At 37.8% G+C, this 17423-nt stretch overlaps 1 protein-coding gene across 4 annotated transcripts in view; it reads left to right on the top strand.

Moving 5' to 3' along the window:
• The first annotated feature begins 9535 nt into the window (after positions 1 to 9535).
• Positions 9536 to 17423, top strand: part of LOC577106 (fibrillin-2) — an 80366-nt gene continuing 72478 nt past the window's right edge. For all 4 annotated transcript variants that reach the window (XM_030977430.1, XM_030977432.1, XM_030977431.1 and 1 more), the window contains exon 1: positions 9536 to 9935. The gene's annotated coding sequence lies outside the window, so the exon portion shown is untranslated. The remainder of the gene's footprint in view (positions 9936 to 17423) is intronic.

The following is a 17423-nucleotide window of genomic DNA, read 5'->3' as shown; positions in this document are numbered from 1 at the left end:
AGGGGTTCTTCGAACGACGGTTCAAACCGAAATGTTCGTCTTAAAGGTACTATGTCCCATTTGCACGCCCAAAAAATGAAAAAGTTAAATTCCAACTGCATTTGAAAGATAATACTTATTTAGAACTTCCCTAAAAAAGCTGGGGCTTGAAAATTTCTTCAAGTGGGAAAATAATGACTATTAGTTGTCAAATCGACTTTAGGGCTATAGAGCCCAAAAGTAATAGTCTTGATTTTCAGACAATTGTACCGAATGGTCATACGTTTTATGCTGCGCAAAGATTCAATTAGTTTAATCTTGGCCATCACAAGAAGTGGGTTATTGATGTAGACAAATGCTCATGTACCCTTTACAACTCTTTTCATGTATGTTATGACCAAAGAAGAAAAAAGCCAGTCAGTCACTCAATAGTGTCTGACAGTGAAGTCTAGCAAGTAAACGGGTTTCCTTGCATAATTTGAATATCAGGACACTGCTAACGTTTAAATTTCACAAATAGGACATACATGACATATTCATAATTCCTGCAAAGTTCTACAGAATTTGAGGTTGGCTGCAAAAGGGACATAGTACCTTTAACTGGGATTTAAAAAAAAAAACACGAATAGACCCCCCCCCCCTACCAAAAAACAAAAACAAAAAACAATTATAATAATAATAACATTATGAATTTAAAAAAAAATAATACTAAATCTATCAAGCTAATAAATAAATCGTAATTGTAAATAGTATAGTAATAATAATAATGATAATAAAATGATGATAATAATAGCAATAATAATAAAAATAATAATGATGATAACAATAATCATTAACACGGGATTTGGGGTGCAGTGGGCGTATGTTTACAATGAATAGCTTATACATTTCGTGATACCCTAGAATGTCCTTTTCTCCACGTAATTAAGCATTGCTCATCATTATGATCCCGTGTGACAATGTCCTCTGCGCTGTCTTTTCCCCTTTCATCTCCTATCTATATATATCCATCTGTTGGTTTAATTATGTGGTTTTATGCCGCAATGTCATGAAACTATATTAGATAAACATATAATTGTTTGTTCAATGGTACTTTCCGTTTTCACTTTAAAAACCTTAACCTGTCTACAAAGTGGCATTGACCACTCAAATAGATCACAGATATGTAGATATATATATATGTGTGTGTGTCTAATATCACTTTGATCGAATTCAGAGAATTAAAGATTGTTGTAAATATAAAATAACTACATGTTTCTTTAACATATAGGAATAAGCTCTGAGTGGTGAGCAAAATTCAGTGAAGTTCTAAATCACAAGCTTCCCTCGATTAACGGGGCTGGTGGATTTTGAGGATTACCTGAATAATTTTGTATGAAGTCAAAATATTATCTGTATAATTATAGGAAAATACACTCAGGAATTTTTTTTTAAAGTGGACACTACTTATAAGTAAGATTTGTAAGTAGACAGTTGATATAAACTCATCTTTTGTATATCAAAATAAGCATTAATTAATCAACTTAAAGATGGTATTCAATCGGAATCATTCCATTCACGTATGAGTGAACTTAGCCACCTAACAATAAATGAGTCTCTGCAAGAAATTGCCAAATATGGGGAATTTAATCATTTAGGTGTTGATGAGGATTTCCATCTAGTACGTTCAAATTAAAATAATGAAGACAAGAAAATCACTAGAATCACGAAGGGATACTTGGGAAAATCTTGCATTCCTGAATCCTGAGACTGCAGTGGTTATCTAGAGAAATCAGAAGCAGGAAGTCTTTACTGATTTTTCTAAATCCAATTTTCTCTCATTGAAAACATGTTTCAGTGCAAAAGAACTGTACGTACTCAACTCGCAGTAAAACTCAATAGAATGGGAATACATGGATTAAAGAAAATATATATTTATAAATCCTCTAAAAAATGTCATTGGGTGATGTGTTTAGGATGGTGAGAAAATGCATGCATGCACAGATTTTTGTTATTTATAGTAAGATAAATGTTGTATCTTCGAGAATTTTAGAATGAAAATGTCAAGTTTAAAATGTTTTTAATGTATTGTTTGCATGTATTGATTGTATAACACACTGTACATAATTTAGTACTCATAATTTCGAAATGAAAGAACAATTTTGACATTTTTTTCCCAATGCATAGATTAGCTCACATTCATAACGATACATCGCCTGATCATACATTATGAGGAGTACTTGTTTTACTATCCATGCAGTCTCCAAGTACCTAAAATCATAAGATCATCAGAAAATTATATTAAATTCGAAAGACAATGTTTGTCTGCTTGTTTGTTTTATCTTAGCACTGTGGCATACTTCAGTCAAATGGCTGTTCTTCAGCATGGCCGTACATGGCCATGATATAGACCGGCATATGGTTAACATTTTATTTCTAATCTGTAGAACCAAGATATATTTTTGTACTTAGAGGTTATTGATCAATACTATATCCTGTTATTAAAACAAGAACGGCTACCCGCGTGCCCAAAAACAGGAAATTTCATACATTTCGATTTGCATTTTGGTGCATACACTTGAAGAGATACATGCTGTGTTTGCAACATTGCAGGGGATTTAAATTAAAAACAAATTATGAAGAGAAGACCAAAGCAACGCTTATCATGATGTACCAGCTTCTGACCGTAATACGACAAACAACCAGTAATATGTTTGGGACATTAAAAGTGTGCAGCCCTCGTCGCACAGCAAGAACGCGTAACCTTCTTTACCATCAAACTCTATATTTTACAGACAGAAACTAACATGTTTGTAAAAATGAAAAATGAAAAAAGCGAAGCAATATATACTTTGCTCTTTAAAGTTTCCGTAAAACAAAAGTTAACTCTATAACTCTTGCACAAGGATAGCGGGTATCCCGGAAATATCCCCAGGGTTCCGCCCCCCATATATCAACTTTTGAAATATAGGGCAATAACAGAGCAAATGGCAAAACAATCCCTTTCTCAGCGCCGCCCCACCCCCTAAAAAAGAGGCCCATAAATATTGGCCTCCTGAAAAAGCCCTTTAATACGGTAACGACGGCAAGTGAATTTAAGTAATTTACCGACAAATAGAAGCCTGCATGCCTTGTCGGAGAGAGGGGAAAAGAGAGAGTTAATATTAGAGAAAGAGAAAGAAAGAAAGAAAGAAAGAGAGAGAGAGAGAGAGAGAGAGAGAGAGAGGGGGAAGGGAGGGAGATATATTTTATTGCAACTGGTAGATCGCAGAGTTATATTTTGTATCTTTTATGCACAGAGTCGGCATTGACATTGATCTCAAATAGAGATGAGATTGAGCGCAACTCACTATTACTTAGACGGTGAAAATTGTATTGCCCATGAATCCCTTTCTTGTAGTATAAAGACAAGCGCGAGAGTTATCATGTTTAGAGCCAAATAAGATAATTCAATATGGTAAATATAGACTTTTGGATATTTCAGCAACGGTATAACATCAATAATACTTATATTGAACATCCCTGGCTGAAGCAACTCCCTCGTTCTCTCTCCTTAATATCCTGATCAATTTAGAAAGGCAAGACAGTTGCCAAGTTCGAAGGAGGGTGTGAGGAGAGGGGAGGGGGGGGGGGGAGGAGGAGATAGGGGAGGGAAGATGGTGAGGGGAGGGGAGAGGTGAGTTGAGGTGGGAGAGCCCTAGAGGGGAGGGGAGAGGAATATAGAAGGGAGGGAAGGGGAAGGGTTTTGATGTTGATGATAATGGTCAAGGCCGGGACCCCATTTTATCAGACTATTCATTAGACAAATTTGACAAAGAGTATCTTCATACGTTGGAACTCCCCCATCGGGATCCAATTTTGGGGTGTAACTTATTGTGCAGGTCTGCAGGAGCACTTCATTACGTTGTATTATATCAAATGAGGTGTTTAAAGGTGTTGTTTGGATGGTCCAGTGAATAAGTCTTCGGACTGTGAACTAAAAGGTATGGGGTTCGAATACCTGAAACAACGCTATCGTCCTTTGGCAAGACGTTGATCTTCATTTGCCACACTCTACCCAGGTGAGGTAAATGGGTACCTGGTAGGATTATTCCTTGGAATGCACTGTGCGCGGATAACGGCTGCCTGAGGTAGAGCTAGGGTAATAATTCATTTGGAAGCGCGTAGGGACTTTTGATCAATGGGTTATGCGTCTACAAGAACGGATTATTAGTATTATTAAATAACGCGATAGTGTTGTCTTTGAATATTAGATTGACATCGACGACAGTTGAAATACCACTTTTATATCTTTTACATTCTTCTGTTGTTAATTCCTCAGTGAGTATATGGGGTCTAATGTGGTGCTATGTCGGAGCAAAAGTCTGGAATTCATCTCAAGATAACGCACAAGATGCCTCTTGTAATGTATGTAAAAGAAGAAAAGAAAAACAGTTTAAACGTGATTTTATGTGACAGTTACGTAAACATAACAAAACATGATCTATGAAACTTTGTTTGTAACCTCATTGTGTAACTTTGTATATATGATTTAAATCATTGTACTCATGATCCATATTGACTTGTTAATGTTGTTATCATTGCACGGCCTTTTCATTTCCTCTCTAACGACATTGAAAATCATGAAAGAAACCATAAGTTAAATGACATACATTTTAGATGTGATGTGAAAAGGGCATGGCTAGGGAGGATCTGGTTATAGGTACGATAAGGAATTTCCGTTGGAGACAGTTATCTTATTTCCTGTTTCCGAATTAGGAGCAGTTACACAATCTCTCTAAAAGCTTTTAGTGTATTTGAGATGTTCGATTTTTATTTAGGAGTATACCGACATAGCATTTCCAAGTAAATAGAATATCCGCAGATTTCCGTGTGTCTCCGCCTGAGACAGATGTGGTCGCTAAGTTAAAGTGGGTTTAATTGTGTTTTTAATCGTGTGTGTGCTTTTAAAGGGATAGCTCAGTTCTTGTTTAAGACTGCAAATGCCTTCAAAGTGCATGGTCATTCCTCTTAATCTTATTTATGACATTTATAGTGCCTTTAAGGACCTAAAATTGTTATGACGGTAATGTCAGACCCCAAAATGTGTGAAATTTAAATTAAATACAATCATACCATTTCAGCCCTATTACAAAAAAAACGGTGGCAGTTAATTAATGTTAACAATACAAGGGTTGGCTGGTTTTTCGTATTACAATCAACCCGAAAAAGCCAACAAAAAGCCAAAATTGGGATTGGCTGGAATAAAACGTATAAGGCGCTATCTCGTTTTTTCAACGGATGCCGGTTCATAATTATTGAATATTTTGTGGGGCCCCACAAATATTAGAAATGGTTATATTTATGGGTATTTTAGCCGTCTCTTTACCGATTTTGAACAAACAAAGATGATTTTGTTATTTAAATTGTATGTTTTGTTCAAATCTGACACTCAGTTTTTCATTATCTTACAAAAGAATATTTTGTGTAGCGCCCTCTGCAACAAAACTCAATTATCCCTTTAATGTCAGGCCTCGTTCTCTTTATATTTTTATGAAGTCTGTTATAGTTCGTGTTTTCATTTATCCCTTTTCAATCGTAACCTCATTGACACATTAAGCGGTATCTATACTATTTACCATTAGGCCAAACACCACAGTCAGGATATGCAGCTCACCACATCAGCTCTCTACTATTGATAAGATTTCCTTAAATCAGCTTCTCAACCTAAGATTACAAATATTGGCTCACCTGAACCAATTCAAGATTAAATAAGAAGGAAAGTGATTAATTCAATGAGGCAATATACTCCGCCCTGTCGTTAGGGAAATGTTGCAGACAAATTGATCTGATTAACAACAAAATCTAGGTTAATAATTTGCTTTTTGGCAGGTATTACTCTATATCACATACAAACAGGACGCACCCAGCGTGTTAATAGTCTAGCGGGGCATTGAAAACAAAATCGTCATGATAAAACAAAAATAGAAAACAGCAGGTACTTTACTGGGTCATGTAAACACCACTAGACACGGTTATGTTCTATTTACTGATTTACTTGCAAAGTATAAGAGTTTATACCTCCCCTATTTGCTATGTTAAATCATAGGATTATTGAATTTTTTTAAAAGGATTTTCGTAAAGCAGTCTAAAAACATAACAAAAGTGAGCGAATCGTGGTGTCACTCGATCCCCCTGTCCCCTTAAATCAGCTTCTCATATTTTGTCTCATATTATTTTCATATTCACTTTTTTGAATAGACCTATTATCATGGAAACGCTGTCTCAAGAAGCATCGACTGAAATAATTAATATGAAACACATGCAAGAGGGAGATGTTCTTTCATGTTCTATTTTAACAGCATGAATAAAATCTGGAAGGCATATACTAGTAGATCTATTAAAAATAGTTCATTATTGTGTCATTATTATCATCAAACACCGCAAAGACAATGTAATCAAATTCTCTCATTTCGCTTTTGATTAGCAAAACGTTATTTAAATTTTTGAAAACCCCTCTGCACTAGTTTGGCCAGGAGGGATTAGACCTCCCTGCAAGGTCACTGACAAGTGGTTATCTCATCAAGAAAATGGGCATCATGGGGGATCAACGGGTACCGCTTAGGCATTGTTGGCTGTAAAGAGGGCGGATGTAGCTATACGTAGTGCAGTGGAGCTTTAATAATAATAATAATAATAATCCGTTTTTATATAGTGCTCAATACACCGATCCAACGATGTGCCTAAGCGCTTTACAGATATATCATTACCCTGGTCATCGGATTCAGGCTTACCCGAACACAGTGTGTGCACATTTTCCACTCCCTGGGGAGCATTCCAGCCAGTCGCCATTTTACAAGCGCACACTTGCTCGTCAAACCACATGAACGTTCGCATCCTACCGGGTACCCATTTAACACCTGGGTGGAGAGTAGCAAGTGCAGGTAAATATCTTGCCAAAGGATATTAGTGCCGTGTCGGGATTCGACACCCTCGACCTTCGCATCTACAGTCAAGCGCCTTAAACCAATTGACCACGACACTCCCATATTTGCTATTTTGGTTCCTCAAAGGTACTATGTCCTTTTTGCAGGTCAAAAATGAAAATGTTAAATTTCAACGGCATTTGAAAGACAATACTTATTTAGAACTTCCCTCAAAACGAAAGGGTTTGAAAATGGCTTTTTGTGGGGAATAACGACCTGGTCCAATAGTTGTCGAATTGACATAAGTGATTGCAATCACTTAGGTAATAGTCTGATTTTCAGACCCTTGTACCGAGTAGTCGTACGTTTTGTGCTGCACAAAGATTTAATCATTTTGATTTTGGCCATTACAAGTAGTGGGTTATTGATGTAGACAAATGCTCATGTTCCTGTTACCATAGTTACAGCTCATTGTATGTATGATACTACCACAGAAAACAAGGTGTCAGTCAGTCACTCAATAGTGTCTGACAGGAAAGTTTAGAAAGTAAACGGGTTTCCTTGCATAATTTGAATACTAGGACACTGCTAATATTTAAATTTCACAGATAGGATGTACATGTCATATCCATAATTCCTGCAAAGTTCTACAGAATTTGATGATGGCTGCAAAAGGGACATAATATCTTTAAGCCTCTATTTGGTTTCATTTCCTTATATTATATAGGAAAGTGAATGCTAGTTCATTCATGAATCCAACTTTGATAAATTTGCTGTATAAATATCCCAGGTGAGGTCGTTAAGATTGACAGGAAGCGCGCCCTATCTAAAACCCCCGGTACAGACAAGAGAAACATGTCTCTGTAGGGTTAATAGCTCTCATCATTATCTTCTTCTTTTATAGTTCGTTCACATTTTGTTATGAGTACCGGCAGACATTTTGATGTTTCCTCAACCAAAAACAATAACGAATAATAAAAACTGTTTCCTATTTGCATTTCGCGTGACATTAAACAGGAAAGAAAAGTGTTTTTCACATTGAGAAAATATTCCTGTCTACATTATATATGACCAGCAATCAACAATATAATATACCCTAAGTCGGTATATAGAGCGTGGGGCACAATATTAATGATTCCAAGTGTCTCGTCCGGATTTTTGTCTTCAAAAGTGATTACGGGGTCCATGTTGTTTAATATTTTTCCTGTCTAACTGGTACATTCACTATACGCAGGCTTAAAACAAGCTGAAGGTGCATTTTGTTAATGATTTCTGTTAACTCCATTGTCTAGAAGTTCTGAAATTCTTTTTATATTTCATTTTAGAACGGTTATCACATGTTATATCAACAAAGGAGGAGGGGAAGAGAAAACTAGATGTTAATTTTGCGTATGTCACCTTAATGTCATATCTATCAGTGACAAACCATGACCATGACGAGAAAGGAAGGGTTTTTCAGAAGGTGGCTTTCATGAATCATCGTGCGATTCCTCTCATCTTACAGGAATATCGTGCTGTTCGCTCAGCTCTGGCTCTCTAGCAACCCCCTCCATCATCCGTTCATCTTCAAGTTGAATGTTCTTCCCTCATTAAAGGTAAGCGTCATATTGAAGCGATTAAATGAAACTGATCAAGTTCTATCTCACAATTTTAAGGGACACAAATGGCCCATGCCCATTTTAAACTGAATTTCTCAGAGAGAGAGAGAGAGAGAGAAACGTTCTGCTTGTCGGAGATTTGTTAGGCATCGTAACCCTCTCCTTTTCACAGAATACAGGATTTTCCAAAGGGGGGGGGGGCGTTAAATTTACGAAATTGCGACCTCGACGGAAAATGTATGTGAATATTTCTTAGCATTGTATTGTATTGAAGCGATTGGACCATTAGTGCCCTATGTTGGTAGAAAAGTGCACACTCTGCACCATATTACAGAATCAGACTGTCACATAACTTTACCTAGATATTTCAAAGGATTCCCTTTCTTGATATTGTATAACAAGAGTTGAAGTGTTACTATCTCTATCCCATTAATATGTATGTGTTTTTTTATTGGTCTATTATAGATTTATAGTGTCTCAATATCCACGGGAACGAAAATTGTCTTTGCAAAGTAAACATGTGTGTTTTACTTTTTTGGCGTACAAAACGAAGTAAAATATTCAACGCCCAAACAAATATTAGAGGAATATGTTGATAAAAGAGTTGATACATAACATAACATGTCCATTCACCAATGCACATAAACAGTCACGATAGTACTAAGAAACCTGCATTGGTATCACAGGAGCGGGGAAATGGATGATTTCATTTGAATTATTGTGCCATTGAAAAGGAAATCATGAAGAGTCTACATTTTCACATTCATTGAAAACACAATAAGTTGATTTATCCATGTGTTCATGTGGGCATTTTCCTCAAGGCTCCACTGCATAACTCTCATATCCCTGGCATAACTGAACTCAAAATTCGGCACAATGTATACTTTAGTTCTCTTTCATGGTTCTCCCTTCAAAAATACCCCCACTCCACCCAAAGTTTGCCCCTCCCGAGGGATCGCCTAGAATTCCTGCGTAAGTAGGGGTAATCATTCCCCCCAAAAGAGAGTGTGCGTTCGCTTTAGGAGTGCTCCCCGCGAGAGCACGTACAGGGGTGCATTGTTACCTCCGCTATCCTGTATGTGTTTCATACCGTACCATGCCTGGAACACGGCGAGGAGTCCATGCATTGCTGTGGTAACGATTGGATAATTTGAGTTAGCTGCAGAAAGAGACGCGTTCTTCTTCGATTTTTCTGCATCTCGCAGAATAGCGGAGAAGTTTACTCCACATTAATTGAGGCATCGAGTGGAAATACTTCTGAAAGATTCAAGGTCCAATTGTATTGGAGGGATATCTACCCATGACTCTATTTTGATAGAAAGTGACTGATAATTCTTCTCCAGTTTCGGCGTCTCTCCATCAACTTCAGGTTTACCTCTTTATACCATTTTATTGGAGAAGAAGGGGAGGAAATCCTGTATAACCAGGCGAGTGCTCGGAGCTCGGAGATAGGTTCAACCTCCAGGGATAAAAGGTTTGTTTGAATGTATCTACTTGTATTTGTAAACTGATATTTTGTTTGGATTTATGAGGAATTCAATCGTGCATTACAGTCGATGTAAGCCTTAAATTTTAAGGTTACAATTTTCAGCCCTGAAAACTTTGCACAGGCTAATAAAAGTGATAGGTTTACAATTTTCACTACTCTAGCTAGTTCTTCGGTCTAAGAAACTTAAGCAAGATGCATTGTAATCATTATCTTAGTTTAATACTTTATGCAGTCGAGTTTGAAGAGATGAAGTAATTAGTAAATTAATAGAAAAGTTCAGGAAATCCCTCGGAGAAGCCATGCGGGCCTTGGTTCGGGAAGCCATGCAGGCATGGGTGAAGCATGAAGAGGTATATAAAGAGTAGCATCGCAATGTGAGAGAACTCAGAGAAGTAGACAAAGAATGTTTGTTTTTATTTTCACATACACATGACAATGTGTTTTAACATGGCTTCTTTATACATATGTAAGCCATAAACCGAAGAGTCGATGAAAGCTGGATGAGTGCAGGAAAACGCAACCAGAGCATTCTTCCGTTTCGTCTATATACATCAGGCAGGAGGCCTTGTGAATTGTTTGTTATCTAGATTCCATTCTGATGGGACTCACTGAAGCCCTGCGTGTTCTCTTTTCGTGATTACTTTCACAGACACGCTTCACGCTACCGATCTGAATGACACATTCTGCATGACAGTTTATTTGAATCTCTGAAAGAAACCTTGGTATTGGTAAACCAATTTCCTATTTGTGTTTATGTCGAACCTTGTTTTTCCACTCGTGTCTTACAGCATGCAGCATTGTGACATAGCCGCGGCCTACAGCGATTGTTTTCTAAATGTGTTGTTTGAAATAGTTTCATAACTATTTCAGTTCTTCCGATTTCAATTCATCTAAGTTCATTCAGTGTTATAGTGAAAGTTTCCCCGTAATCCTTTCCCCCCCTTTTTTTTTCTTTAGTTTATTTTATTTAGTATTACATTTTCTTTGTCGCGGTTCTTTTCCACTTTTGCAGCATTTTAGACATAAAACTCCTCTCCGCTCCTGTGTACCTTTTTGTTTTTATTTGTTGGAACTTACGTTTTCTCTAAATTTTGATTATATTTAATGAAGGTGAGCATTTACATGTAGTATGTTTCAATTTGAAAGCAGGTAAAATAATGTTCATGATTATATTGAGTAAACTGCAACTTATTTATTGCGACGCTGTCATGTCATCACTTATGGTGTCATGAAATACGCATTTTATTCTTGTCTCCCCTTTCTTTCTTTTCAATCACCACCTTTTAAAGAAATCTATCACTATGCAATATCCCGAAGCGATCTGACTTACAATGTCTTCCCTTTCTGAAGTTTCTCCCCCCCCCTCCCCCCAAAAAGACAGTGGTAGAATTCGTTTTCTGTTCCACTGTAATATGCTCACGTAATGCTTTATTGTGATAAAAACGAGTCCTTTTATCCCAAAGCTAAAGTCTAGATCTACCTCTCTTTCATCTCCAGCACAGGAGAGCCTTATGTGTATTTGTAAAAGAGGTTTTTGCCCCCTTCACGATATTCGTTCGGCAAACATACCGAGCCGAAGCCCTTTTCCAGGGAAGCCCGTCAAACATTAAGTTTTTTGTAAAAGCGAACCAACATTTAGATTGGGTCTCCCTGAACAAACAAGTTGTGTTAGAGGGATTAGCAGAACTGGTGGAATCTCCTAGGCATACAAAAGATGGGGCAGAGTTGTGCTCCCAGCTATACCGCAATGGACTCTGGGAGCTCGGAGAAGGGGTACCAGTGTGCAATTTGGCTACCCGTCTACCATATTTATTTTTAGTTTTACCCATTCATGTGGTAATCTTGTTGGTTTTGTACTATTGCGCTGAGTTTTCCAATAAATAAATTGTGGTATAGTTCAATGAATCGTTAAGCTATTATATTACGTAAACGTGATGCAAGAACCAGTTCGTTAAATGATGAATCAGTGCAATGAAATACACTCAAGGAAAAAGTTCTCATTTCCCCTATTTCCCCCAAGAACATGATAAATTTAACCCTCGAAAGTTAGATTTATTTTGTCTGTACGACCAAAAACCACCCCAACAGACTTCTCCTCCATAAAATCATCTTCTTTTTTCTATTACATGTACTGTAGATTCCCCTGTAGATATGAGGACCTCGTAAAGGTCCATTATAAGAGTGAGTTGTTTGCCTGTACTTGTGTACACCTGTTGGTAGGGGATGAGAGATTTGCTGTTCGTTTGAAGTTGGAGCTAGATGAAGTAACCATCGAGCATCTTATGGAGGAGTTTCGAAGATGAGATTTCATGAAGGGGTGGTCATGAGGTCAGGGAGCATTTGACGTTTCTTCATGGCACAGACCTTGCTTTTAACTCAAAACTCACTTTCTGAAGACCCTCGTTTTTCCATTTTGAAGGAAGATTTCATAGTGGTCGCTCCACTGAGGCTGCATGATTATTTACTCAGTTAAACCAAACCAGTTTCAGAAACATCTTTGTAGAATCATGTTATAGTTCAGTTCTCGAAAGTCATTTTCGTCTTTCGTTTACTTGGTGACTATCTAAAGATTTAGATATAGTCACCAAGTATACAAAACAGAATTATCAGTATTATGTTTGTTCAGTGTAACAAGAATAGAACGTAATCAATAACAAATATCTCACATTATATTTCAATAAATTGACCTAAGAAATTTCTATATTATCTGCGTATGGAAATTCTATGTTCAGGAAATGTACTCACTGCCGTCAAAATCAGACGAAAAATGCTGATCTTAAAAGTAGTTAGCGCTATTTACTATTTAAAACTATTAGTGATTTTTTTTTAGTCGATAGAAAGTGGAAACGGTAATGGTGCAATATCTAGCGGTGTAGGGCCCTGTTTAAAAAAAAAGTTGTGATCGATATCGATCGTAACGTTGTAATAGATAGGAGACTGCTAATTTGTGATTGATAAGAAGACTTGCGATTGATTTAGAGCAACCGCAACTCTTAAGACGGGGCTTAAAATAGAATACAATGTAGTCCTAACCTAAAAAAAAACTTTAGACGTCCATTGTAAAGTGTCCTGTACCCATCAACCCGCCAACAAGCTATACCAGCGGTATTTGAAGGATTTTACGTTTAATTGCTGGGGGTTTTAACATTCCAAAAATGATGTCAAAAACTTCGCAAGGACACGAAACAGGTGATGATAAATTGCTATGCAGATCGTGGTTGACGACCTTTCAACGGAAGTTAAGAAAGTTGGTCTCAAAAGTATTTGGGGAACTTTTTGAAATATGACGACGAAGTTTTGCATAGATTCCAATGAAGTAGGCCATAAAATTACTAGAAGACAACATGTCAGAGATGGGGAACATTATACATGTACAGTACACAGTCGATGCTTAAACCATGACCAAAAATACTTTCAATAAATGACCTCAGGGTTATTTCAATAGTCAATACCTATGCCATGACATGGTTAGTATTGCCTATATTATAGAAATCCAGTTAACATTATGTTTTATATCGTTGTAATGTTCGCACAGTAAATTACAATCATGGCTACTGAAATTACCTTAGGTTGTGTAATTCGTGTATTTAGAAAGTGTGTGCGATCGTCGTCTAAGCATGTTAAATGATATTACAAAGGGGAATGTATGAACGATGACGGTATAGGACCACTTCTGTGTAAGATATAATATAATGTACCCGTGTTCTGTATTTGCTTTACCTGTTATGCTTGTCAGTTTAGGCAAAAGTGGTTATCTCGGGCTGACCTTTTCCAAGAACAACCCAATATTATGAGGATTCATGATTATATTCTTTACTAAGATCACCATAACTGTAAGCCATGGCCCATCGTGATACAGGGCCATTTACCACCAAAAACTCTACACCTTGCCTTTAACTTCAGTGCCCCGGATGCCCTTCCAATTTCAGCAAGGTATTTTTAGTCCCTCGTTTACGACCAGGTTATAAAAGGGCAAGAAAGCTAAAATAAGACCTTGAGATTCAATTTCAGAATGTTGTGCTGTCAGCAAGAAATTATACAAATTCAGTTACCTCTCTTCTCTTACCTTGAAAGTGCATGCGCCAGCGTAATTAATTTGTTTTTTAAATTATCTAAATTTGTCGTCAGTTACATCGTGGACCTAGGTCCATGGTTGCTTCAAGGGGGTACATCCTCTTGAAAGTGTAGTGACGTAAATGTCTCATTTACTCGTTAGATGTGTACGACCGTGCAGTCATACAGTAAATCGTCTTTCTAGAGCGAGAAGGACGTTAGCTCACCCCATTTTACACAGAGGCAACGCCCTTCTGGTTCCAAACAGATAAAATTGTGGTGGGAGTTAGCCAATCCATGAAGGTAATTATGGTCGTCACTAAACCACACCAGACCAGGGCCAACTTGAGCGGAGTATATTGTGAGGGAGGTTACAGTTACATAGGTCCATGGTGTGATGTGAAAAAAGCAATGTCCTTCCGCATTTAGGTCCGGGTGGGATGTGCGTGTGTGTGTGCGCGTGTGTGCGGGGGGGGGGGGGGTCGCAAAGTACACGACGTGTGGATGTGCCAGTCACCGAATTGCATGAGTACCCCCAACATTTTCCAACCAAGAGTTGATGGTTTGGTGGTTTGACGGTTTTTTATTTATTTAAAGGTACCCGACTCCTACGGAAGCGTGTATGAGTAAATTAAGAGTAATTAACCAAGCGCAATCTCAAATCAAGCCAAAGTACATGTAATACTAATTTAATTAGAAACTAAAGCAATTTGTGACAAATGGGGAGATAATGATACCAGGGATATGAGAGTTAAAACTCTCATAATCATATCCCTGATGATACCTGGACGAACGTATTGTATAAGCAGAGAGTTAGCAACTCTCTGGTATATATATATAAGCCAATCACGTAACACACGCTGTCTACTTCTCCTACTACAACGATAGCGAGGATTCATGGCACTTGTTTGCCGCCAAATTACCAGATATGCATGTAGTATTGTAGTTCACACTCTTCAAGGAATCCCGAAGTAGGGCCTATATCCATAGACTCGTACAGTGCGAGCAACAAAGCTTCAAAACTTTGCTCATCATGTAAGAGTGTTTGACAACATGTTCAGAAGTCAGAACTGTTTGACCATGGACTTAAGTTTTAAAAGTCTATGGTTTGACAATTTGTTTCAGAATTAATTTTGCGGACGTAAGCGGAGTTAGAATTCACGGTCGAATATTGTCTTGGGATGCCCTGTTCCATCGACTCGTGACTAGAGTTAATTTAGGTAAGGGAACGCCTACATCATGTGTGAGCGATCCTTGAATTTACATGATTGTGTCAGTTGTGATTACGATGGCTTCGACATCTTGGACAGTAATAGATGGAGAGGATAATTTATATCCAGGACCTATAGAATGACAAGGCAATAGTCAAGTCCGCAGCAGCGATAGCCCAGTGGCCAATCCAGCATGCATGATTATGATGAGGACAATGTAAGCTCGATCGCCCACCACCCCTCCCCCCTCCCCCACCCTCCGATGATGAAGAACCGAGGGGGGGGGGGGGATATCATAACAACTTGTTATGCATGTACTTCCGGATTTATAAGATGGGGGGGGGGGGGGTATAGGAGGAGGCTCCTTCTACCTCCTAGATTATACTTTATTGATATGTTAGCCTTCATGACTAAGAATTCTCACTGAAATGGCTGTTTCTCAATGAAACAGTCAGTTTAATCAGAGACATGATTGTCTGTGATGAAATAGTTGTCTTCGATGTAATAGTTGTTTCTCTATGAACTAGTGAAATAGTTATTTATCGATGAAATAGTCGTTTCTCGATGATACCTGTTTGTCGATGATATAGTTGTCCCAACGAAATAGTCGTTTCTCGATGATGAAATAGCTGTTTCAGAACCTATGAAAAATGTACCCGGATGATTGATATTTGGCAGGCCAATTCTCAACAGCAAATTATTATTTTATGTTGTACACCTGTCACTTCGCTGCTTCGACTTGGGGAAACGTTGGCACTTGATCAAAATGAAGCCTCACCTTCGTTTCTATATTTGTAAACAGAGTTAACAAACAGTTTGAAATATTGATGAAGACATAAGTGTCAGAGCATTTGAAGGGGGCTCACCGAGAAGGGGGCGCTGTTTCCGTAAAGGGGGTCTCCCGGCTCTTTGCCACATGTATAGTTACACTCTTTTATCACGCATTCAATGCAATCGCATTGTTCATATCAAACTAGTAGATAGTTATCAACTTATCATCCACGATCCATTTTTGACAACGTTTTCTTCAGCTGATGGTCTCCCTTTCCAAATCATAATAACTACGCGTTCAAATGTTATATTATTTAACTATATTAACTGTTTAACTATTATAAATATATGGATTCCTAAAAGTTGAAAACAAAAGGTATATCGGAAGAAGTAGAGTAGAAAAGAAAAGATTAACGAACTTTTTGGAAGAAAGTATTTTGAAGGTTGAACATGTTATTGATAAAGGAATTGTTTTGGCGTGCATGACTGTCACTTTATAACGCGAAGTGTTATCTTTAGCTATCATAGGCGTACGGGAACGCGCCCACTTCCAGCGTTTGTATTTTCGAGGGAGCAAAGCTGCAGTGCAAACAATTGCCCTTATAGGCCTCCTATAGCAATTCAATTTCTTTCTCAAGTAAATGATACGGGGAAATGATTTTAAAAAATCAAGTCAACAACTTAACTGCTCGAATATGATTTTCCCTTGTTCGTGCATTGGTAATTTCAAAACTCTCTGGGAGAGCCACGCCCCAACCCCGCCTCGTACGCTGTTGTTGACTATTCATTTAATTTTATATTATTTACAAGATAGGCTAATGTCAAATACTGAACGATGGAATGGCCAGTTTCCGTCAATATAACCTTTCTAGGAAGGCTAATGGCTGGAAAGCGCGGTGAATCACAAGGAAAAGCCCAGGCCAAGGAATCGTTACCTTACCCAGTTCAATGATCTATCAGTTTCTTTATAGCGATTCAATTTCTTTCTCAAGTAATACGAAAACATGTTGGAAAATCTAGTCAACATCTTAGCTGCTCGAATACGATTTTCCCTAATGCGTGCATTGATAGTTTCAAAACGCTTTTGTGGACTATTCATTTGATTTATATTATTTACAAGACAAGCTAATGTCAAATGTTGAACGATGGAATGGCCAGATTTCGTCAATATAACCTTTCTAGGAAGGCTGATGGCTGGAAAGCGCGGTGAATCACAAGGAAAAGCCCAGGCCAAGGAATTGTTACCTTACCCAGTTCAATGATCTATCAGTTTCTTTACCCCCCCCCTCTCCCCTTAGAAGTGTTAGTCACTATTGCATAATTGCACGATGTCTTTCCGTTGTCTTTGGCCTTTTGCTAAACGTGACGATTGATGATGTGTCTTGTATAACTCTTGTTCTTTCCCCGAATATTCTAACTATTGATTTAGGGTTGAAAT

This window comes from Strongylocentrotus purpuratus, unplaced genomic scaffold (genome assembly GCF_000002235.5).
Source record: "Strongylocentrotus purpuratus isolate Spur 01 unplaced genomic scaffold, Spur_5.0 spur5_scaffold_9, whole genome shotgun sequence".
NCBI classification, from domain to species: domain Eukaryota; kingdom Metazoa; phylum Echinodermata; class Echinoidea; order Camarodonta; family Strongylocentrotidae; genus Strongylocentrotus; species Strongylocentrotus purpuratus.
This window is presented reverse-complemented; position numbering and strand designations above follow the sequence as displayed.